This window comes from Stylophora pistillata, chromosome 8, assembly GCF_964205215.1.
Source record: "Stylophora pistillata chromosome 8, jaStyPist1.2, whole genome shotgun sequence".
Classification (NCBI taxonomy): Eukaryota; Metazoa; Cnidaria; class Anthozoa; order Scleractinia; family Pocilloporidae; genus Stylophora; species Stylophora pistillata.
The window spans coordinates 6,630,203-6,655,927 of NC_142526.1; the positions used below are offsets into that span (position 1 = coordinate 6,630,203).

General features: G+C 37.0%; 2 long non-coding RNA genes across 3 annotated transcripts; one reads left to right on the forward strand and one right to left on the reverse strand.

Annotated features, from left to right (window-relative positions):
• Window positions 1-4,515: 4,515 nt before the first annotated feature.
• On the reverse strand, window positions 4,516-12,241 carry LOC148724691 (uncharacterized). The gene is made up of 3 exons (XR_015990465.1): window positions 11,964-12,241; window positions 9,265-9,323; window positions 4,516-5,401 (listed from the first exon to the last, which is right to left on the reverse strand). It is a non-coding gene; the product is annotated as an uncharacterized LOC148724691 (long non-coding RNA).
• Window positions 12,242-12,466: 225 nt separating this feature from the next.
• Window positions 12,467-22,685, forward strand: LOC148724692 (uncharacterized). Of its 2 annotated transcripts, XR_015990469.1 has the most exons (6): window positions 12,467-12,565; window positions 13,660-13,740; window positions 14,195-14,270; window positions 14,690-14,794; window positions 15,895-15,960; window positions 22,160-22,685. It is a non-coding gene; the product is annotated as an uncharacterized LOC148724692 (long non-coding RNA). The 2 variants fall into 2 exon arrangements; XR_015990470.1 differs by lacking the exon at window positions 15,895-15,960.
• Window positions 22,686-25,725: the final 3,040 nt, after the last annotated feature.

A 25,725-nucleotide genomic window follows, 5' to 3' on the forward strand; every position in this document is an offset into this window, starting at 1 on the left:
GCAACCATCGTCTTGTAAACAAACCTCGCAAACTTTAAAACACGTTCCCTTGTCATACCTGTGAAAGTATTCAGTATAATTTCCGGTAAGATTTTCGCGGACAATCTGATCGATTTCTCTTACATTGTGGGCTGAGACTGAAACTTTTCACCTCAAGCAAATCTCCGTCGCACAATCCAAACAAGCATAGCGAGCAACAGAGCTACTAGTAAATGTCCGTGTTAAAACACACGAAAGGACTCTTAAGCACACTTCACTCTGATTGGGCAGAAAAACACTAAGATTTTCTGGCAATCAGATGGCAGAACGACTGCGACCGTTTGGAACTAGTCTGGTAAGACAATGTCCCCAGGGGCTCTTCATGCCCCAACTTGAAATCGACTCAGCCCCTGGGTCTCCGAGGATGTTCGCTCACGAAAGCAGACTCTTTAACATGAAACACCTCCACTATAAAAAGTTTAAAAACACGTGGATTACGCTCAACACTTCCTACCTAGGCAAGGTTAAATTCCCTTCTTTCTGGATACAGACGATTGTAAAATGCCACGGGGTTGCTCTGGGGGAGGGGAAGGGAGAGAATGGTTATTTAAGCTTCGAATTGATTAGCCCATTAACTGGCCAGTTCATCCCGAAGAACAGCAGAAGCTGACTGCGAAAACTAAAGATGTGTTGATTAATCTAACCGCTATGAAAGAGATTTTACATTCGTATAGATTATAAAAATAGAGAACGGGAAATAAGGAACGGCTAACAGGGAACAGGGAACGGGGAACGGGTAACAGGGAACGGGGAACAGGGAACAGGAAACAGAAAACAGGGAACGGGGAACAGGTAACAGGGAACAGGAAACCTGGAACAAGAAAATAGGGTTCAAAAGTACAGCGGTAATCCGTATGACACTTTAAAATGACGGACGACCACACGGAAAAAAAGGGTCTGAGCAACAGACTACCCGATTCTCCGATTATCGTTCCCTGTTCCTAGTTCCCCGTTCATTAATATCCGTTCCCAGTTCCCTCTTCCTCCTCTTCTGTTCCTCGTTCCCGTTTCCTCGTTCCTGGTTCTTCATTCACCGTTCCTCTCATCCTCGGAGACCCAGGGGCAGTTAGGCGATTTCAAGTTAGGGCATGAAGAGCCCCTGGGGACATTGTCTTACAAGACTAGTTCCAAACGGTCGCAGTCGTTCTGGCATCTGATGGGTGCCAGAAAATCTTTGTGTTTTTCTGCCCAATCAGAGGGAAGTGTCGTTTGGAGTCCTTTCGTGTGTTTTAACATGCACATATTGAACAAGCCTGTTGCTCGCTATGTTTGTCTCGGCCGTGCGACGAAGCTTTGCGCGAGGGGAAAAGTTTCAGTCTCAGCACACAATGTAAGAGAAATCGATCAGATTGTCTGCGAAATCTTACCGGAAATTATACTAAACACTTTCGCAGGTATCACAAGAGAACGAGTTTAAAAGTTTGGGAGGTTCGTATAAAACACAATGGTTGAAAGCATTGATATGTCGCTTTAAACGTTGGATGAGATGTAAGCCTAAATCTTTCAAGATTTTTTTCTACAATTTGCTGTCACTGAAACTTTTCCAATCCCGTGAAGCTATTTCGTCGCACGGGCCACGCAGGTATGTCGAACAACTGGCGCTTACGCATTTTTTTGTGCACGCCCGGCCAAAATCTAATCTAATCTTCGCTTGAAAAATTAAAAAGAAAAGCTGAACGTGGAAACTTTTGTTTATTAGATGTGGGTAGATAACCCTGTACTAAGCTGACATTTGCAATAAGGCAAGCTCGCCCTTTCCATCCAATATTTCTTTTTCTTTGGTTTTGTTTTCCCCAATGAAAGCAGCATCGATTCCCAATGATCAAAGGTAATTAACTTGGTCTTCAACTATCGACAAAAGAGGTGAAGTGACAATGACCAAGGGACTAGGATAGGATCCGTGGCCTTTCGAGCTCAAGAATTTGAACACTCAACGCAGCAGTTGAAAGATTAACGTTCTTCAAACCCCTTCGGTAACTGTCCGAAAACATATCTCCTTTCCACGATGTTCTCGATGATTAGTTTTTGTTCAGATTTTAATTAGCTAACCGGCAACACAGCTAAGCTTTCTTTAAGCGCTTGCTGGAGGTCGTCCACGTACTTAACGTTCTCTGCAAGTTTGGCCATATTGTAAAGAATTTACTACAAAGCAACGATTAGAATTTGGCGCGCACAGAAAGCTACGTAAGCGCCAGTTGCTTGACATACCTGCGTGGCCCGTGCGACGAAATAACTTCACGGGCTTGGAAAAGTTTCAGTCACAACAAATTGTACAAAAAATCTAAAAATATTTAAGCTTACATCTCGTCTAACGTTTAATGCGACATATCAATGTCTGCAACCATTATGTTTTAAAACGAACCTCGCAAACTTTTAAACTCGTTCTCTTGTGATACCTGCGAAAATATTCAGTATAATTTCCGGTAAGATTTCGCAGACAATCTGATCGATTTCTCTTACATTGTGAGCTGAGACTGAAACTTTTCCCCTCGCGCAAAGCTTCGTCGTACGGCCGAGACAAACAGCGAGCAACAGAGCTTGTTGTATATGTGCATGTTAAAACACACGAAAGGACTCCAAACGACACTTCACTCTGATTGGGCAGAAAAACACAAAGATTTTCTGGCACCAATCAGATGCCAGAACGACTGCGACCGTTTGGAACTAGTCTTGTAAGACAATGTCCCCAGGGGCTCTTCTGCCCTTAACTTGAAATCGACTCACTGCCCCTGGGTCTCCGAGGATGCGTTCCTCTGTAACCCGTTCTTCGTACCTGGTTTTTGGGTCACCCAACAAAAATAGAAGTTTTAAACGTTTGTCAAAGACCCCATCGCCAGAAAAATCGAATCGACATGCGCAGTTGCAACGTGACGAATTGTACCGCGTTCGCCCCCTATCGAGTTCGCCCCAACCTTATACCGTGTTCGCCACACTTTCGGAAAAAAAGTTTTCGGGCTCAGTATCGAGCCTTTCTTTACAGAAAATATATGGGCGATAATTTTTTCTTTTATCCTTAAGATGAAACCTTTTCTAAATCAAAAGATACATTGCATCTTGTTTTCATCCCACCCCTTCGAGGATTGTTCTGAAGCGATGCGTGGCATGAAAACTTTAAATCTCGGTTCGGTTTTTCGAATTCATTCAAGGTCTACCTTAGGACACCACTTTGAAGGCCTTTGCGTCAACAATCGTCGCAGACCCGGATTCTGTTTTCAATTTACTAAGGTGCACAAGTGCCATGTACCTTACTTTGCATCCATTCGATAAGCTCCAAATTAGTTTGCGTCTGTGTAAAACATGGGGTTTTTCGCGGCAGGTACAAAAAGCAGGTCACAGGTCACAAGATAGAGTAAAGGCGTTGCATTATAGTGTTCATTTCCGGTCGTCAGAAATGAACATATAATATACATGAACATATAATATACAATTGTGACCTGTGACCTGCTTTTTGTACCTGCCGGGTTTTTCGTCAAGAACTGGGTTCGGCTTTTAGCACCTTTTGACGCAATTGTAGACACTCTGACAAAAGCGCCATATTAACCAATACGCGAAGGTTGCGCGAAAAGAAAATGGATTATTTTGGTGAAAACATCGTCACTACCTTGTAGGAAAATGTTCCAGGCTTTCCAACAGAGCTCTTTTACGGGGGAGGGGGGAGACTAGAAACTAGATTACCACCTCCCGGTTAGCTCAACGGATAGAGCGCTGGACTGGTGTGCGGGAGGTCGAGGATTCGAGCCCCCGCCGAACCAACACTCAAGGTCTTAGAGAAGAATATGCTGCCTTTCTATAACATCAAGAAAGGGTTTAGATGTTCTAGTCTTCTCGGATGGGGACGAATAAATGGAGGTCCCGTCTCCTGCAGGATTAGGGGCAGGAGACGTTAATTTCCCACGCACGAGATTACTTTGTGATGGATGTCCTCCCCTGGGGTGGGATGGGTGGGTTGTTGTCTTGCGTTTCATACATGAGCCTCTGGCTCGGGCAATATGGGTAACCATGCCCCACGTAAAGACATTAAACTTTGATTACTATTACTATTACTATTGCGCGCGAAGTTGAGAAAAAAAGACGCGCGATTTTTTGTATATTGTAATTATAGTGTTTACTATTTTAGTAAGGCTTTCCAAATGTCCTCGCTACCTAAAAGAAAAGGAAATAAACGTTCCGCATTTCAGATATCTTAACAGATAACATTGTACGAGATGCAATGGAGTGGTATGATAAGAAGACTTGGATCACTGGCAAGAAAAAAGTACACCTGTGAACTAGCTCATACGGACCAACGATAGCTGTGACGTTTCATTCTTAATCTGAGAGAAAAGGAATGCAGATAGAAAAGGATCTGGGACTTGGGAATGAACTAGCCTTATGGGGGATGACAGGAAAACACTCTTGAAGAATTTGCCAGGCGAACTAGAAGCCCTGATCCAGCAAAACACAGCAAAAACTGTGGAAGAATTGTGGAAGGTTCACTATTATCAATCAATGTATTTCAGATGTTACTAACATTAATACCTTCTTTTGCGTATTTTGTGGCATAAGAGACACTTATTAAGTTCTGTGCTTTATTGTTTATTTTTTGGATTTAACAGTTTTCACTTCTTTCTATTCCTGCAGGGATTTGCTGACATGTACATCAATTTCACCTCTTTTTTTCAACCATCTAGTGTTGATGATTACTTTAAAATGGTAGTTGGAAGAAATAAAGTCTGATTACTTCCCCAGAACTATAATTATTGTTGCTTAGACAGAACATTGTGCCATTTAAATTTTAATATATCTTTCTATCTTTTGGGATAAAAAAACTGGATTGATACATTCTCCACTTTAGGGGAAAAGTGGATCGGTTATGCAAAAGAATGTGTGACATGCTAACCACATGCAGCATGTATAACAATATTGAAACATGATAAAAGGCTACCTCGTCTTGAGAAAATCAGAGGAAAGTACTCACAGTCTAAGAGTCATCTCCAAGAGCTACTTTAATAAATTTGAAGGTAAGCTTCAAGAAAGTTCTAAGGGAAATATTGTGGTCATCTATGTTATATTTTCTTGGAGACAAAGAAATAAAATGTCTAACCTTGATTGGATAGAACACTTTTACTCCCTGGCCATGACTGTCTGCACAGTGGTCCCAAAAGCATGGCAAATATTTGTGAGGAAAGTCAGCTTTGTTCACAAATGCCAACCATCCCTGACAATTTCTATCCTTTTTAAAATAAATTTGTGGACATCACTGTGGAATGTAATAGTTACAGGTTACTTTGAGTTGGATTTGAGATGTTGTTCAATGGCAACTCTAGGAGATGCACACTGATCATAGTTGATCACTTCATCTGGAGATGGATTCTCAAAAAACCTGAAAGAAAGAAAAAAAAACTTAAGTGTAAATATTTCAACTCCATTGTTAGTTGAAAATTATGAAAACAGACACTAGCTTTTTTATGCCTTTAATGGACTCTGATGGAACTAACTAAACAGTAAATAGAAAAGATGCCATTCATAAGCTTGATTCTGTAGCTGAAAAAGTGAGGCACAGTATAAATTGATCATATGCCCAACTTATCTGCCCTAAATTCCCTGAATGTAACATTAAAGAAAGTTAATAAGTAAACTCAGTAAAAAGAACTGCATTTTCTATTTAACATTGTAGCAAGGTTGAGTGTTCTTTTCAAAATTAAAATAAAGTAGTTTCCAATGAAATGAATCCTGAAAAAAATCAATGGTAGAATATTAGTAGCAATCAGTCAGTCATACCGGATACAAGAGAGGGAAATGTTTTCCCACGGCTCCCAAGTTGATTTGTCTAGAGAGAAACCACTCATGAAACAAAGCACATGTCAAGATTCACCCTTTGGGAGTACGTCATTTTAGGCAATAAGTAAAGGGTTTCTGGTTGCTGTTCAAATATGAATGTTTTATTGCTTTTTAAATGGCAATTCCACTTGAAAAATATCATAAATAAGACAGACACAGCCCAGTCTAATTTTTTGTAATTGTATAAATTCTATAGTAAAAGAACATTTTATATTTTCAAGAATAACTTGCCAGAAGGTTTTCATACAATCATACATGCTGTTAAATATCACTGAAAATACAAATGGAAAATATAAATTTGGTGAATTAAGGGCAATTCCACATGAGACACTGAAACAATCATATTTTTATTTTTGGGAATATAATAGTAGATTTAATGTATTTTGAAAGCTTGATAACTATAATGATTGGAATTGTTAAAATTTTGTCACTACTTGCCATGCCCATTCCATATCAGCCACTCAAAAATTTATGTTGCTCTTACGATTAAAATTAGAATTCCACCTACAATTTTTAACTCTGCAATTACAATTCTGCTAAGGGGAGTAAGGCATTCATTTTGCCATGAAATTATAGCTATTACCTGTACCTTTTAACTGTCAAAGAAAAATCTCAGGAATACTTGATCTCTTCTTCAAAATATATATATTCAAACTTCTGTTGTGGACATTACATAATGTCCACAACTTTTGCACCTTTTAAGTTTAATTTGTGGTAAAACGGGAAGCTCAATTCAGAAGCTATTTATGGTGTTCTGTTAGCTTGATACAAGGATAATTTTACAATCAAAATGCTGTTTGCATCTTTTCTATGTCTTTTTGCATTGAAAGGGAGTAATAAGAGGACCTTTACTCTCAATGGTCAAAGGATCAAAGAAAACTGAACAGACAGGCTTTGTGTTGATATCTGCTCTTCTAGGAAAGTCAAATTTGAAAGCTCCTACTCTGTGTAGATATCTAAAGGTCACCATCTGGTTTTCTACACTCTGTGCTCTGCCAATGTATAAGTAGTTGGTGAGGTAATCTGCTGCGTAGAACTAGTCTACTGTGATGTCAGGCTCAGGGATCTTTGGAAGATTCTTCTGTGCAGGTTATATGCCATTCCAAGCCTAAATTCTGGAAAACAATTGAAGTCATTTGTCTGCTGGGGGAGTTCTTCTTTCATATTACATGCAAATGTCCAGTCCACCACATTGAAGTTGGACTCTGCTAGAGCAGCTCCTATCTTGTTCATCACATTTTGAGTTGAAGGCTTTACAAATCCTTCAGGTTTACTATCTAACACAGCAGCTATCTTACTCTTTGGCAGAACAACAAGAAGAGACCATTGCTCAATGTGCGGCTTGTTGCAAGGAATTGTCATAAGATCCTTAAAATTGCATGTTATACCAATACAATACCTATTAAGTTAATACCATTATTTTTACCATATCCCCTAATTGTAATGTCCACAACACATGTTTTTATTTACTGCAAACACACAAAGCTATTCTGCCTGGGTGATTTTTTCAACAAAGTTATAAACTTTCACCTTTAGGGAACATTTTCAACCATTTTACAAGTTTATACCTTTTAAAAATTCACAGGAAAATGGAATTAAAAATGATCACAATAATTATTGGTTGATTTTTTTGTAATGTCCACAACACACATTCTTTGATTTATATCTTCGCAAGGAAAATACATAAGTAATTTCTTTTTTCACAAAAATGTGGGGGAGGACCATTAGTTTCTAGGTCCAAACAAAAATAATCCTTAAGTTATATTTCTAAGCACTTAAGAGAGAGATCAAATGACAATTTAAGCTCCTGAATGTAATGTCCACAATGTGGAATTCCCTTAAAATCATGTTATACTATAACTACCTATAGCTGATTTAGTATTTCAATCAATGTTGGGCATTGTCAGCAATACTTCTGATCAAACACAAATATCATGAAAATAGAGACTATTTCATTCTGAGAAATTCCACTCATACTTAATTATGCAGAATATTGCATGACAAACTTCAGTAAATCTGGTTGACATGTTCAAGTCTGAAATGAATTTTGAGTCAAATTCACCTAAAACTGGTTCAATTTGTATTGAAATAAATCCACAACCAAAGAAAGTACAGATTGAACTAATTCAAAGTTTGTTTACCTTAAATTCATTTAGAACATAATATTGTCAATCATTTCAAGTTTACTTCACATACATAAGCAGCCCCTCTGACTGGAAGTATTTTCTGAGTGATCCAAGATGCTACTAGCCAGATGAACAAGACTGCAAAGCATTGAGATATAATTATCTATGGAGTGACACCACAGCTGTATATTGCTCCAGTGATCACAACGTTCACAACTGATGTCTGTAAAAATTTATTTAACTTCTTACTTTGTTAAACGAACATTGTGAGAACTAGAATAAAAGTACAAACAAATTACAAATGATATTGTGTTAATAATCAGATGAAAATACATTTCATGCGACTCAAAAAGTCACAAGACAAAGGAAAAATAACAATTTACAATTAATGGTGTAAGTTGCTTATGATGTCCTAAGCAACTTTCGCTTAAAATAAATTTTAAGTCTTAACTTACTTAACAATACGAGAAATCGCAATTAAAGAAAGAATGATACAAATTGCTCAATTAAATAAACTAAAAGGCGTAAAAATATTTACCTTGGTGCCGCTTATCACTAGAGCAATTAAAAATGTTTGAGCATGGCAGCTAAAACTTCACTTTCAGTCGAAAGATCTTGCGTCAACTCATGACAAAAGAAAACAATGTAACCTTTATACAGCTTGCGGGCTGTTGCAGCGCTTTCGTGAGTGCTTGCGATATGCGCATGCAACTAAATTAAAAGTCGCACACTGATGTTACAAGACTGCGTGTACAACTAAATTAAAGTTCGAACGCTGCTATATTGTGTCAGTTACACTGTATAAGAGTAAATTAATGTAGAATGTAGAAAGGTTTTGCATAAATCAAAAATAAAATAAAATGAGTTAAATTCACCAAAAATGCAAGCTGCATGTACCTCTAGCCTGTAGTTTTTTTCTAAGCCACCCAGAGATTATATGGGCTAGAGGTACATGACCAAGGGACAAGAAGATATTCTTGAAAAACATCATTCCAGTTTAGTGTAGGACTAACATGGAATGGTAAATTTTAGAATGCAAAGCAAACTGCAATACAACAAATTGTGCAAAGTCGACTAAACATGCAAGCTGCACCTCTAGCCGGTAGTATTTTCTAAGTCCCCTAAGATCCTACCACCCAGAGGTCCAAGACTGAAAACATTTAAATAATTAAGAAAGTGATTCAAAGGAGTGTAAGACTGATTTGGAGTGCAGAAAAGTTAAATGTGAAGCAAACTGTAGTAAAAAATGGGTGAAGTCGACTAAATATGCAAGGTGTACCTCTAGCTGGTTGTATTTTCTCGGCCCCTAAAGATCCTACCAGCTACAGACCTACAAGACTAAATAAAAGAAAAATTAATAAATGTAAATGTATTCTGAAAAAAAGAAATTCAAAGGAGTGTAAGATTAATTTAGAGCCAATCCATGCAAAAATTAAACATTGCATGGCAAAGTTAAGAAACTAAAATTCACTTTTCTTTTGCATACAGGTAGCCTTTAGAAAGTATATAATTGGTGCGTAGATTTTCCTTGAAAAAATTATTCATTTCTGAAAAAAGAGAAAACATTTCGTTTCCAGTCCCAGGATCAATTTGGTGACACTGAACAGGTTTAAAATAGGTCATGATTCACTTGACTCGCGTATCAAAACAACTGCACTAGAAAAAGCTACCATAGTTCTAAGTTGTTGTACAACTTGTTATAGTCTAAACACCATGATTTCATAAAGATTAGATTAATTCCAGTATTCAAGAGAATTCAAAAGCTTAAGGCTCTCTCATGTTGCATAAAATGGTAGGTGAAGAACAATGATAATTTTGAACGTGTGCCTTTGCTCAGAATTTCATAAGATTACAAAAGACAACATTAGAGTTGATGATCTTTCAAAATATATAAAGTTTACTTTGGGGAAATGAATTTTGGATTTTTGGCAAGTTTTTGAAAATTGTGAAGAAAGACATACAATCATGCCTTCCTGTTAGGTGCATGTGACCATCAAGACATTGATATAATAAAAATTGACGCGACTCTGATGCATACAGCAATTGAAAGTAAATATAATAACCTTAACTCAAATATTATATTCTTAGCTGTTCGTAAGAGTCCAAAGTTTTTCTGTTTTCCATTTTCTCCATTCTGCAGGCTCTGTAAGTATGACATCTGCACCGTCACTTTATGTCGTGGTTTGATCACAATGGCTGCTCCTGAAAACATCTAAACTTTGTTCCTAGTGTCCTTGATATGATGTGTCGGTGTCCTTTGTGACAAAATTAATTCAAAAAACTGATCGAGCTGACTATTTAGAGTTTATGTTCAGAGTTTTCTGTCATTGAACCTGTTCATCATTTATCTGTTGTTTGACAGACTGTGTGGAAATTTGTTACACTAGAATCTCTAAAAAACATTTGCATAGAGGCCAAATGAGCTTGCATGACAGTTGAATTTGTTCATAGGGTGGGGGAAAAGAAAGTAGGCGGTCTCTTTCTATAATTCATTACTTTGAGGTAGCAGATTTCTCTTCAGATCACTAATAAATATAATTTTTGCTCTTTTGGGAGCATAGTAGGCAGTCCATGTTCGTAAATTTATCATACCGGTATTATATTGTTGCGATATGCAAATCATGTAAGGTAGTTCTGTCAATGAAAACCATCAAGACCTCTATTCTGTTTTGAACTGAATTGATTGAAAACTTCGGAACAACAATTGTCAAAAACAAAAGACACATATGGCAAAAAGACCCAATCTTAGCCACTGGGAATACCTTATCCACTCTATGTACCAATCACTGTCATGAACTCTTGCTCAGCCCGGTATGCAAATTTTGTATTGCTTTGCAAGCAAGGTGTATTTTTCTTTATTGTCAGAATTTTCAGGAAAAACTGTAATAACAGTATAAAGAGTACAAATGTGAAAAGTGAGCTATAAAGAATTCGTCGAAAACCAAGCTGGTTTTGATTGTGGCTGCAGCAGCAAGCTTCTCTGTTAATGATAAACCTCACGAATGAAATTAAACAAACAGTAAAATGAAGCACTTTGAAAATTCAAGAATATAATATCCAAGTTGAGGTCAGTATATTTGCATTGTTCTTTATGCTTTTTGAGTTGCCAGCATTTCTAAACAAAAACAATTTTGTTTTTGCTAATGGTTACCCTTACACAACAGGGTGTGATTTCATGTATTTTGTTGACGATTTTGAACAAATTCTTAAAAATCCCACACTCATTTCCCCAAAGTAAACTTTACCTTTACATATCTTGAAAGATCGTTAACTTGGGTATTGTGATTCTTAATCTTACAAAATTCTAAACAAAGGTACAGGCTCAAAATTATCACTATTTTTCACCTACTGTTTTATGAAGCACAGGAGAGCCGTAAGTTCTTTACTTCTCTTGAACACTCAAATAAATCTACTATTTATGAAATCGTGGCATTTAGACCATGACAGGTTATACAACAAATTGGAACTATGACAACTTTTTCTAGTGCTGTAGTTTTGACAGTACAAGTGAGTCAAGTGAATCAAAATCGATTTCAACCCTGTTTGCACATGTTTTGGATTGCCAAATTGTGCCTAAGTTGAAAACAGCTTCCAACGTTTTTCTCAGGAATTAACAGATATTTTAAGGAAAAAAACTACATGGCATTCATATACTTATACTTAAGGCTATCTTTATGCTAGAGAGTCAAGATTATTTTTTTCAGCTTTACCGAAGATTTGCGATTTTGTTTGATTCTTGCATGGATCTGCTCGTAAGAGTGCAAATACGTGAAATGTGAAGCAAACCATACTGAAAAATTGAGCAAAGTCGACTAAATATCCAACCTGTACCTCTGGCCGGTAGTATTTACTAAGCCTCACTAAATCCAACTGGCTAGAGGTACAAGACAATAGAAATTTTATCCTCGGGATCTTTCTAACCAGTAGCATGATGAAAACGGCTTTATAGTGGCGATACTATTCATGAGTTTTGCTTACCGTTACAAGCGTAGGTCCTTGCGGCCACGGTGTTAAGTCTGTTGAGCTAAAACTCTCTGAATCGAACAAGAAACTTGAGATCGACAAGGAGGGGAACAGCCATACAAATTTTTTAGCTAAATTTCCTTGATTTAACCTCTACAATGTATCATTCACATGTAAAGTATGTAATAATGTTCAAATCCGGTTCAATCACATCGCTTGACTGTCGTGAAATAGCAAAAGTTGTTACTAGAATACTCCACCATATTGGAACAACCGACAATTTCCGATCATCACCCGACTCGGAGACTCGTCACTAGTGCTCCTCGGGCGTACCTCTACCCAAGCTGACTCATGGGCAACCTCGTTCCCAGGGTCTCTCATCTTCTTGCGCCCTCACTCGCTCGCTCCGGGCGGGAAGATGGGAGACCCTGGGAACGAGGTTGATTCATGGGCTGAACAAATCAGAGATCGCGAAAAACAAAAGCATGACAGACAGCCCATATGATATGGTCGAGTGCGTCGGCTAATATGATTGATCTACAGCACGCATTCAAGTAAAAATTCAGCGAGAATCATCCTTCACTAATGAAACAGATCTGATTCTGAGCCTGTTTGAGGTGAGATCTAATATTCTTCATTACAACTGTTTGCGAAGAACGCACGGAAGGGGTATATTCTTAATGATATTGTCTCCATCAGATTCCAAAGGAAAACAAATATTTGCACGGAAGTTCGTTTGCATTGTTGTTTTAATTAAAGAAGATAGGCGCGCAAAATGCGATCTCGCCAAATGTGTACATACAGTCAATGCGCTTTTTTGGGTGCCATTTACGGCTGTATACATTTTTGTTACCATTTCAAACGTATTTTGCGTTATTCTTTGAAAGTCTTATGCTTTACAAATCATCTTACAAAGTCTTACAATTTGCTATAGGATGTTGTTACAAAATGCGTAGACCGACGATTCTTACAAAATGCTACAGCCGTTATTACAAAATGCGTTACTCGCCTTTACTACAATATGACGCTGCAATATGTATCACAAAATGCGTAAGTTATTACAAAATGCCGAAATCGTTATTAGAAAGTGCGCACGTTTCTTCTGCTAGTTTCTTTCTTAGTTGCTATTGAATCTTCGAAATTGGTGTATGGGATGAAGATTATTTATATAGTCCTCTCCAAGTTTTTTCCCGGGGTTAAACAAAGGAGATAGCATAGCCTTGTACTAATATGATATCTTGTTAAAGAAACTACACGCGTTTCATCGTTGGTGATATAACTTCGCTCTTCTGTCGGAACGGTTTCTCCTCTTTGAAACAGAAATGAGGAAACAGAACGCGGAAGGTGTTATGATATATTTTAGGGATTAGATTATTGTTATTACTATTGTTATTATTTTACTGATCAGGGTCGTTATTTGTCTTCACTAGGGTTATTTTTCTTCAGTCTTTGTTTTGCAGGAATTTTTTTCAGTTTCCTGATTTTAGTTTCGTTTGTCATAAGTTTAGAATAAACACCGGAAATGTCACGATATAAATAATTTTTATTTTTATATTTTTCCTCTCGTCTCTGAAATCTGAAATATTTCAGATCAAAACTTTGTGAAAAAAAAATTATGACAGAGGATTCCGAGTTTCAAACAATCTCATAGTCGAAAAAGGTTCAATTTTTTCATCCTAGTATATTGATAACTATTAATCTGGTTTTCCAGATCAAGGTCTTTATGTAAGTTTCGTTTGTCGTAAGTTCAGAACCAACACCAAAAAGGACACGCTTTACATATTTTTGTAAGGTAAGAGGATAAATAAACTTGAGTAATGTTCTTCTTTCTTCTCTGAAAACTGAAAATCAAATATTTCAAAACGAAACTCCGTGAATAAAATTATGACAGAGGATTCCAAATTTCAAACAATCTCAAAAGTCGACAAAGATTCGAAGTCATCCTAGTACATTGGTAATTATTAACCCTTTCAGTCCCAATATTTCAGTCATAATTAATTCTCCTTACTGTCTGCCATATAATTGTTATGAAGTCAGTTAGGAGAATTTGGTACTAGGTCAACTAATACTCCCCTATTTGATACTTTTCTTTATTCGCCTAACCTGTCTGCTTGATTTTGTGTTGATATTTTTAGGAGAAATTCTGTCCTGATCACTCTTGGGAGTTTAATGGTTCATATGTGTTTTAAGATCAAGTTCAAACATTGTTATGACACTGGTTATTTTCATAAATCTTTGTTTTGCAGGCACGGTTTCTTGAATTTGGTTTCAGTCATCAAACGGTCAGGTTACTAAACTCTGAACCTTCTACCTTTTCATTTGGTAAGCAGCTTAAAAAAATAATTCAATGGCGGTCTTTTTTTTCTGAATTCTCACAGAAACTTGCTTATATTTGGTGATAAAGGATTCAAACATGGAAGCAATCTTTGAAACGAAGTTCTCAGAGGGTTTAACCGTTACCAGTAAAACGACGAAAGAATTAGCCGTTAATTAGCCATAAAAATGTTTCGTTTATCACAACAGAAAGAAATTAACCGTTAGCAGCAATATGCCCGAAATTCCAACCGCTGGCCATAAAAACCATCACCTCACTGAGACCCTCTTAAACCTGCTGACGATTCGTTGTTTCAGTGGTCTTAATAATTAAACTGAGATTCTCTGTAATTTTTTTATCGATCAAGTTATCATTTTGCTCTATATCCGCGTGACTCTTGCTATTTGCATGCATCTTTCTTTTACAGGTTAACGTTTCATTTCAATTTCTTGCTTCTGGTTTCTGGAGTCACACGAATAACGCATCAAACTCGGCACGTGCCACGTGCCGAGTTCAACGGTTCGTTTGTAAGGTAAGCAGCTAATACACATTGAAATGGAAAAAAAATTATTTACCTTTTCTAAACAATCTGAAATAAATTATATGGAAACTTGATTTAATCAGTGATAGGAATACAAGAGATCCAAACAATCTCAGAAATTGAGGAAAATTTTTCTTTCTAAAGTTTGACGCGAACATAGATTTGCAAACAAAATAAACTGGTTTTTGCCACCCTTAAACCTTCACCTCCAAGATCGGATAAGTAATTCTCCTTTCTTGGTCATCTACATTTTCTTTAAAAAACAGTGAAGAGAATTTGATGTTGGGTCAAGATGGCATATTTACCACTGATCAGTTTGTGTATTCTCATCGCCTGTTTGCATGATAATGTTTTGATACATTGAAAAGGAGAAGCTATTTGTAAATCAACTCTGACGTTTGGGGGTTAAACAAGACACAAGGCAAATCAAATTTTAAGAGCAAAATATCATGATGTAAACAACATACGCTCCAATACTTTTCTGTGCATTTTTTTATGAAGAGTGAAGCAGTGATATTTAAACAATTCTTTATTTATCGATCAATCAAATCCTTACTTTGTATTAAAACTATTAAATATATAGCTAACACGTAGGCAATATGAAGCGAAATGTTAGTTCTGATCGGTTAGCTGAACGGGCAAGATGGAACCATTTTTCCCGCTCTGGTCACCCTCTTTGTTCCTGAGTGAGCAAGTAAAAAAATTGTGAGGAGCAACCTTACAAAGTTTATCATTTTTTGACAATGTCGGCGATGGAGTCGCAAAAGCGGTAGAAGACAATTAGAACAAAGAAAAAAAACGACACTCGAATGTTTAATGTGCTAGTGCACGGTTGGCTTTCTATAATAAACAAATCGTTCTTTATTTGAAAGTGAAACATTTTTGTTGTATAACAAATTATTTATTGGGCCAAGAAGGGCTGGATGTTAACCTCTTTGGCGTTCTTTATAGACCACCTCTTAGTCTCGATGATTACAAACGCTTAGAAAAAGAACTCGCAGATCGAATATCCAACCCTCCGTTCTTCACCTCGCACTTGGACAAGAACGCATGTTTACATTCGAGACTGATGGGATAAGTTTTTCTTTCAGTTTTCAACTTCTGGTTTCACTAATCAAACGACCAGGATACAAACGCGCACGTGTTTGTTTTAAAAGGTGAGCTGTCTTTCTTTTATAGTTCTATGGCTTCCGCTCATTATTTTCACTTTTCCCGAATGAATTAACCTTTTCGTTGTGTCAGAAAATGTACGGAGGAAATGACAGCTCTCGGCGTAACTAAAGTAATTCGGAAAAATAATGACTCTGTTGCGTAGGTTTCACTCTCTGCCCAAAATAAGCCCATGTGGTGGTTGAAAAAATCTTGTGAAAGAAATCTAACGGTCAACTCAATGAATCGAAAAGCGAAGTTCTAGATCCGAGATACTTTTGATACATTTTATCGGATTTTCGTGCAGATGAAACATCAGTAAAAGGAATCAGGAGAGGCCAATCAGTGTTAATTTGAACCAATTTGAAATTGTTTATTTATCGTTTTGCCATCTAAACGACCTGTCATTATTTTTCGCAAGGGGAGGGGGGACATGGGGGTGGAGGACTTTGGATGGTCACATAATTTTTAGGGGGGGAAACGGTGGGGGATCAGCCTTCGCCAACTGGGGGAGGGGACTATAAAAAATCCGGAGAATCCGAAAAATCCGGCTTGTTTCGCAGGAAATGTTTTTTTTTTGTTTTTTTTTTTTTCAGTTTCTTGATTTTAGTATCGTTTGTCATAAGTTCAAAATAAACACCGAAAAAGTCGCGATTTATATATTTTTGTTTTTATATTTTTCTTCTCTCGTCTCTGAAAACTGAAATATTCCGAATCGAAAAATGAAAAATTTATGACAGAAGATTCCAAATTTCAAACAATCTCATAGTCGAGAAAGATTCGATTTTTTCATCCTAGCATATTGGTAATTATTAATTTCTTTTACATGATCAGGTTTCATTATTTTAATTTCATTATTTGTCATAAGTTCAGAAGTAACACCGACAAAGACACGATTTATATGTGTTTGTTAGGTAAGAGGATAAATAAACTGGAGTAATTTTCTTCTCTGGTCTCTGAAAACTGAAATATTTCGGATCGATACTCCATGAAAAATTTATGACGGGAGATTCCGAATTTCAAACAATCTCATAAGTCAAGAAAGATTTGATTTTTTCATCCTAGTATATATATATATATCTTATTAACCAAGCGCGAGGGCCGTCCTGGGAGAATATCGGCCTGAGGTCTTGACAGTACGGACCGAGCGCAGCGAGGTCCGTACAAAAAAGACCGAGGGCCGATATTGTTCCAGTACGGTCCCGAGCAAGCTTGGTTAATAAGAGATTTATTATACGACTGAAGTTCAAAGGGACACAGGTGCGGTATCATTCGGGACCATTCGGGACAGTGCCCGGTCCAATACTTAGAGAATATTGGACCGGCTATAGAGCATTTTGATTGGTTGATTTTAGTTATTGGCCCTCTGACTGCCCGAGTCGTGTAATAATGAGAGAATATTGACCGGCAATAGAGCATTTTGATCGGTTGATTTTAGTTATTGGCCCTCTGACTGCCCGAGTCGTGTAATAATTTTCGTTATTCTCGTAATCTGTGTGCTTGATTTTGTGTTAAAATATAATTATTTTTTTTTCTTAATTCTGACAAAAACTTGGTTATATTCGGTGGTAGAGGATTTAAACGTGTGAGCAATCTTTGAAACGAGGTTCTTGATGGGTTGAACCGTTAGCCGTAAAACGACAAAAAAGATTAACCGTTGAGCGTAGAAAAAAACTAGCCATAAAAATTATTTTGTTCATCGCAACCGAAAGTAATTAACCGTTAGCCGTAATATGCTCGAAATTCCAACCGCTGGCCATAAACACCATCACCCCACTGAGACCCTCTTAAACCTGCTGACGATTTGTTGCTTAAGTTGTCTAAATAATCAAACTGAGATTCTCTGTAATTTTTTTTTAGTCGATGAAGTTAAAATTTTGTTCTTCACCCGCGTGACTCATCTTATTTGCCTTCATCTTTTCTTTACAGATTTTTATTTCAATTTCTTGCTTTTGATGCATTTCTGAAGTCACGCGAACTGAACGCGACAAACTTGAACGGTTCGTTTATATGGAAAGCAGCTGAAAAAAAAAAACACTAAAATTTAAAAAAAAGATTATTTTCTATTTTTAAACAATCAAAAATAATTTCTACGGAAACTTGTTTTAATCAGTGATAGACTAGGAATACAAGAGATCCAAACAATCTCAGATATTGAGGAAGACTTTCTGTTGCAAAGTTTGACATAGATCTTAAACTTTAAACTCTTTAACCCTTAAACCTTCATCTCCAAGATCTGATTTGCAATTTTTCCACCTTGGTACCAAAAAATTTCTTCAGCGTAGAGAATTTGATGTTGGGTCAAGATGGCATCCTTAATCTGATCAGTTTGTGTATTCTCAGCACCTGTTCGCATAATAATGTTTTGATGCTGAAAACGAGAAGCCATTTGTGAATCAACTCTGTCAGGTGGAGGGTTAAATAAGACACAAGGCAAGACAAATTTTAAGAGCACAATATCGATTATAATCGTTACAAACGCTAAGAAAAGGAACTCGGCGAATATCCAGCCTTCTTCACCTCACGCTTAGACGAGAATGCTTCTTTATTTGTATTTAAGATTGACCGGATAAGTTTTTCTTTCAGTTTCCAACTTCTGGTTTCATTAATCAAACGACCAGGAAACTGAACGCGGCACGCGTTTGTTTTAAAAGGTGAGCTGTCGTTCTCTTACGGATCTGTGGCTTTCGCCTGTTCACTTTTCCTGAATGAATTTACATATTTATTCTGTCGGACAAATGTTAGATGAGTTTAAAAGCTCTTGGCGTAACTAAAATAATTTGGAAAAATAAATGGGTCCGTTACGTCGCATATAGAACTAGAAGTATAGCTGCGTGAACTCGGGCTTTCAACATCGCACATCTGGAGTTATCTTTAGGGGACTGCCATATTCCCATTGTTACTGTCATCACGTAATTTCGTCATTGCCGGTCATGAATAAGTCTTTTTCACAGCCATGACTGACATCAAATGCTCTGTGAGCCAACTCGTGAATTGGATAAGCCAATGTAATTTGTGTCGTCTATAGAAATGGGTGTTTGATTTCCATACTAAGGTAGGAATCGTTAGACTGGTAAATGAGCATTATGAGGAATATGATGTGAAACTAAATTAGGCCTCAAGGACAGAAAATATGGCCTGATTAGGATTTGGTGCAAGACAGTCACTGTTCCAGATTTTACAGTAAAGGTTTGTGGAATGAAAGTTCAAAAGGGTGCTGTTTTGTTTATTATAAAACTATTGTTCCAATATTGAGGTCAGTATTTACTTGCGATGCAATCATAGGGACAGGCATGTAAAAGCTTATACGCTGGATGGAACGCACGGACATAAGGATAAGCATATATGCATCAGATTATCAAAACGTTTCCTTCTTTTTATGCTTATCCTGTCTAGTTAAGACTTGGTTGGCATAAGCGTAGGGATAAACATAAGCGAAAGTCTTTCAGGCTATCAGCAAGCACTATACTGCTTATACCAACCATGTCCCTATTTAACATAATATCGACTGAGCGCTTGTTCTCGTGTTTATGTTGCAGCTGAGCTCACCTGCACATTAGCTTGTTATGTTTATGCCTATGCCTGTGTTGCAACTGAGTACTGCCCTTGAAGCCTGTTTCGCACTTCTGAGATAATTATTAGCACAAAGATGAAAAAACAAGTACAAGGATGTTCACACCACTCTAAATTTTGTTTTTCGGAATTCTCATTGTTAGTCAGTGGATACTCAAAACAAGGATTTTTTCCTTATTTTGAGACTCAATTCCTTGAAAGGTAAGGATCAAGATTTCTGCTTTTATGAATTTTATACTCTCCAATGAAAGTTCCACAGAGACAATGAAATATATGAAGTTCATATATTTTGTACTGCGGTATAAGATACATATGATGCATGATCCTCGCAGTAGATAGCGCTATTTCAGCAATAGCGAAAATCAAACCTGAAAAAAATCAGGCCTGTACGGGACTCGAACCACTGACCTCTGCGATACCAGTGCAGCGCTCTACCAATTGAGCTAACAAGCCAACTGGGAGCAGGCCGTTAAGTTGATTCGTAATAAACCCGTGAAAGTGATAAATGAGATACAATGAAATATATGAAGTTCATATATTTTGTACTGCGGTATTAGATACATATGATGCACGATCCTCGCAGTAGATAGCGCTATTTAAGCAATAGCGAAAGTCAGACCTGAAAAAAATCAGGCCTGTACGGGACTCGAACCACTGACCTCTGCGATACTAGTGCAGCGCTCTACCAATTGAGCTAACAAGCCAACTGGGATAAAAATATATGAACTTCATATATTTCATTGTATCTCATTTATCACCTTCACGGGTTTATTACAAATCAACTTAACGGCCTGCTCCCAGTTGGCTTGTTAGCTCAATTGGAAGAGCGCTGCACTAGTATCGCAGAGGTCAGTGGTTCGAGTCCCGTACAGGCCTGATTTTTTTCAGGTCTGACTTTCGCTATTGCTTAAATAGCGCTATCTACTGCGAGGATCGTGCATCATTTGTATGAAAGTTCCTCAGTTTAAGAATACACCATTAAAAATAAGATTTACATTCCTTGTTTTAAGAATTATGACTTTGAATTCTCATTTTAAGGGTAATTCCACTATTGAATAAATATCTCAAATTCTTGCTTTTAGCACGTATTCATTCCAGGTAGAAAGGTTCTTCTTCCAACTAGATTTATGATAAATGCTTGCCAACATTTCAGAAATATCTGTGGAATTGTGATTGTCAAATTCCCAAGGAAATATAACTAAATATAATTTGAAAAACGTTTTTACATGAATTTTTCTTTCAACACACTCAATATCTGTGATTCTTCATGAAACGAGAGCACAGTTTTGAGTGTTCCTAGTTTACCCTAAATATAAAGCATTAGGAATATCCTTGTTGCATCTAGTTCACAAGAGTTTTTAATTTCAAATGACAATCAAAGTGGTTGTCAAAATAAATCATAAATTTATAACTTCCAGAAGAATAAGCATGGAATGTAAACTGGTACCATTTGTAATCTTTACTTACAATCATGTGATTATTATACAAAAAATTACTGAACCAGAGTAAAGAATCTCAAACTAAATATAAACCACTTGTTGACAGAATTATAGTCATACACCAGCAAGGATATTCATCCTTGTAAAGGGATTGTTGTTGTGACTGTCAACTTATTGTTTTAATCTTCAATATGATTCAAAAGAAAAGTTGCTGTATCAATTTCTTGAAGAATATGTCATAGGTGTAGAGCCTCTATGACGAGTATTTAGGTACAGGCAAATCTATAGCAAGATTTTTGGCAAAGAGAAAGAGTAATCTTCAGTATGATTCAAAGGAAAGACTACTTTACCTATTCCTTGAGAAATCTGTGTTTGTCATGAAGCCGCTATATAGTGTTTATTTTAGTATTGGTAAATCTGCATAAAGACTTTTATTGAATTGTTAAAATTTCAGCATATTAAGTTAACATGTAGCTGTGCCATTTCTTGAAGAATTGGTGTTAGGTATAAAGCCATGTCACTTTGCTGTTAATTTGATATACATCAAATGAAGTGAGGTGTAACTTAAGTCTTGCTTCAAAATAAAACTTGCTGCTGTGCATGTATCTTAAGTTCAAAATAATGTTAAACATTTTAAAGAAAGCACAATTTGGGTTTATTATGTCAGATTAAAAGTTGTTGAGTTTGTAGTATGGCCTGGCTAACCTGTGTTACATGCACAAAATATTGATAGAAAGAACCACTTCCTGGAGTTAAGATACTTGTCTCAAGGACATAGGGATGATGTATTATTTAACAATCTTTGAGAAGTAAGTGCTCTCTTTTGAGATCTTTACTTACTCATTTTGAAAAAAAATAGGTCCTATTACGAGAAACTTTAGTCACCTTAAAGTAAGGACTCTGTTCTCAGTTTTAGGCAGTATTTATCACTCACTGTTAGTGGATATATATTCCTTGTTTAGAGAACTGATAATTTCACTTATTTTGAGTGATATCACTCCTCATCTTTACAAGTTCCTGTTCTTCACTCCAGGACGCATTTTTAAGAAAAAAATCCTTAATTCAAGGTATCTGGAAACATACATTACAAACTTAACAGTGCACTAACAACATACGCATATACAGTGCGAGTTACACCATTCAAGAAACAGCATATCGATTGATTGAACTTATGCTTGAGCTTCTTTCGCTGCAGTTCCCACTTTTGAACCACTTTCCAACGTTGATACAGCTCCAGGAATACCAAACAAGCTTCAAACAAGTCACTTTACGAGCAGTTGGCCGTGAGCGACACTTCGAAATCGGACTATCGGCGAGCAGCGACTCGAGTCGTTTGAGCCCGCGGTTGAAATTACCAAAAGATCAGCGTTTTAAATGTAGAATTTATATTTACATAAAGTTTCCTAAAGTTAGTTTTTTTAAAGTACGAGGGAGTATCGGTAGCCTTACGGTAAATACCAAGGTGATCCGTGAGATTTTCAGGGTGGCGACGTAGGTGATTCAAATCCGCCGTTCTCAAGGAATCTGTGGGTTTTGCTTAACTTCCTTCTTTGTTTTCTTTTTTTTCTTTTTCGGACACAATAATCATTTTCCTGGATGTATACATTTGAAAATAGAAGTATTGATGTGAAAAATGAAATATACGCTGCAAGAGATAAAAGTGTATTCGGAGATTGGGCAAACTTTGATTAATTCACAAATGAAAAACGTATACTTTTTTACTCTTTCAAGATTATCATTGGCTTCTTTTACACCCCAACACTATTCTTAGCAACAAAGGTCGCCATTTCGTTTGTTTATCACTCGCCAAAAACTATCAAATACATTCAAAAGCCTAAAATAGAAAAAGTTTACAGGAATCGACCAATCGAGCAAGCGAGCGAGCGCCATTCATCACATCATACCTACAACTCGATCTTGCGCACGCGCAATTCACGAGTTAAAAAGGGTACTATTTTAAACTTGATTAATTTTAATCCCTTTCAACTCAAATATATCATTGTTATGTATACTCTGAAAATATTGTACTAAGCTCTTCTGTGATGATACTTCAAGCAGCACACATGTACCTTGAGGAGGGCTTCTACCATAAATATCCCTTGCATGAGAATCAAATATTTTCAAGCCCACATTATTTTTACAATGGAGAGCAACTGCAGTACATCCTATTGTCATGACAAAATTGTTGAAATTTTCGGATATAAGTGATTGAAAGGCTCTATCTAAGAAGATACAGTACTGATATCCTTCTATTGTAACTTATTGACGAATAGTACCAGTGTAGCATTCACTGTATTGAAGTTCGTAGTCAGTCTCGAACATATTTAAGAGTGTGGGTAATTCCGTCTACGTAAAAAATCATTGTCTGTGGGGGGGACTATAGAAAATTGACTGAAAATTAACTGCCTATGAGAGAAGAGTCATACAAATTATTCAACGCCCTAGTGGAGAATCAACTGAAATTTATGGAAAAACCATGAAAATCCTCCAACCCCCCCTCTCCCCCTTCCGGCAAAAAATAACGACTATAACTCATGAAATTTGCTATCCGAATCTATCTTGAAGCTCATTACTTTGTTTTGCTAGTGTTACTGATAGAGTAATGTTCAATTGAGTGTCGAATGTAATCCTAGCTGGCTCTGTTTCTTCCTTACTTCGCTTTGTGATTGGACATGAAAACACACGCCAATCTCTCAACCAATCAGATGCTGATAACTTAAGGTGGCTAGTACGAGTTCCATCTTTTTGATGGTTTGTAAATATAAAAGAATACAACAAAAAGACTGAACACTTTCACGAGGTTGAATTATATAATCATTGATTGTCCAAAATGTCATTTCGTCACCATTGGTTTCCATGGCAACGTTTCCAAAGGAGTATTCAGACTCATTTTTTAGCTTGTTGCTCAAATAATAGTGATAATGCACAAAGATTTAAGAAAGATTCTACGGGGCGGAGTTTCATAAAATATAGAAAAAGCCAATTTTCTCACGGTGCAAACTTTCCTTCCGTAGAATTTACCAGGATTTATTCTGATGATTCTATTCATTGATTATGTTTCTTGGAACAATAAAAGGAAGGGGTTACCGGACTTATTTTAATGCAATTGCCTTCGTAAGTTTAGCAATTCATACGCGCGTTCTTGTGCATTTAAAAATCCGGATTCTATAGACCACTTTCATAAATGGCGGCCGGATTAATATTCTTTTGTTTAAATTTAAATTAGCCCTTCTGGCCTCGTTCTCCAGTACAAAATTCAAAAGAATGCATTATCTCAAGCGAGGCCAGAAGGGCTAATTTAAATTTAAACAAAAGAATATTAATCCGGCAGCCATTTATGAAAGTAGTCTATAACATCGACAGTTGCTGAAGATTTGTTAGGGCTACCGCGCAATATTGAGTGTGCTCGCGCGAGCACCTAGGATCTGATGTTTATAGACGCGTACGTTTACTGGTCAGAAAATCATTTAATGGGCGTCAAGACAGCCTCTTGAGCTCACCTTGAAGTACTTACTCATAACTTCTGGCTAAATCATATCATTTTCTTTGGAGGTTTATAGTCTTTCCTTTCTTCAGGCAGATATTCTTTCATTTGGGCTCTCACTTTTTTCGTTATAGTGAGATTTGTTCAAATTGGATTTTTCGTTTAGATGCGTAGCAGCCTTTGTGTTGCCGAGAATAGTCTTCTTTATCTTCGTTTCTGTCTCCAGCATACGCAGTGGCCGTTGAATACATCAAATACACGCTGGCAGGCAAACTTCTAACAAAATAAGACAAAAGTAGCGTGGACCGAAAAAAGATTTGCGCCGCCATATTTGTTTTGAATTTTCACTTCTTTCGCATGCACTGACGATGTATTAGATTTTACTGAGGGCGTTTCACAATAGGACGTTTTCAAAAATGCCAGTGAAGGAAGGTTGATATTTTCATCCAAACTCAGTTTTTTCGTTTTGCTGTCGATTATCCACAGTGATGCATTTGTAATTATCCTCAGCAATAAAACATCAGAAAACACAGAGAGGAGCGACAGTATATGGGACGCATTTTTCGGTAGACGTTTTTAAGAGCCTCCTTTTTCACTTGTCCTAGCAGAAAACCGAGCATCTAAAAGTCGGTGCTTTTTCAAAGTGATACTCTTTGAAAACTGGTTTAGAAAGTCTTTGTGTTCATCGGCCATTCTCGGGCGTCCTACTGTAGGTTATGGGTAACAAAAAACTATGCAATTTTCCAACTACAACCCCTTATAAGGGTGGATGTGCAACTTTACATTAGCTGGTTTTAGCGTAACTGTTTCTTTTATGTACGCTTAGCGCAGTTATAAAAGAACTCATTCGGCGTCGATCAATTTGAAACTTCCACATCCACCCCGGGGTAAACCCCCCGATATTGGAGCTTTTAAAGATTGATTCGTTCAAATTCTCGTTCCCTCCACGTGCCAAAACTGTGTTCAAATGCCCCACTTAAGCATAACTTTCTCTTCAAGGATTCTTTGAGTGATCAACGTATGTTATAGAATTAACAAAGTCAGGAATTAGTTTTTTGGGCTACTGTTGGGTTTTTTTACTTAAAGGCATCATTCTAAGATGTGAAAAGTTTCTTCCTAGCCATTCGCTCACGAAAGCAGACTTTTTAACTTGAAACTTTCACTTCAAAAATTTTGAAAACACGGATTCCGCTCGACACATCGGTTCAAATTCCCGATCCTACCCAAGCGAGGTTCAAATTCCCTTCTTTCTAGATACAGACGACAGTCAAATGCCC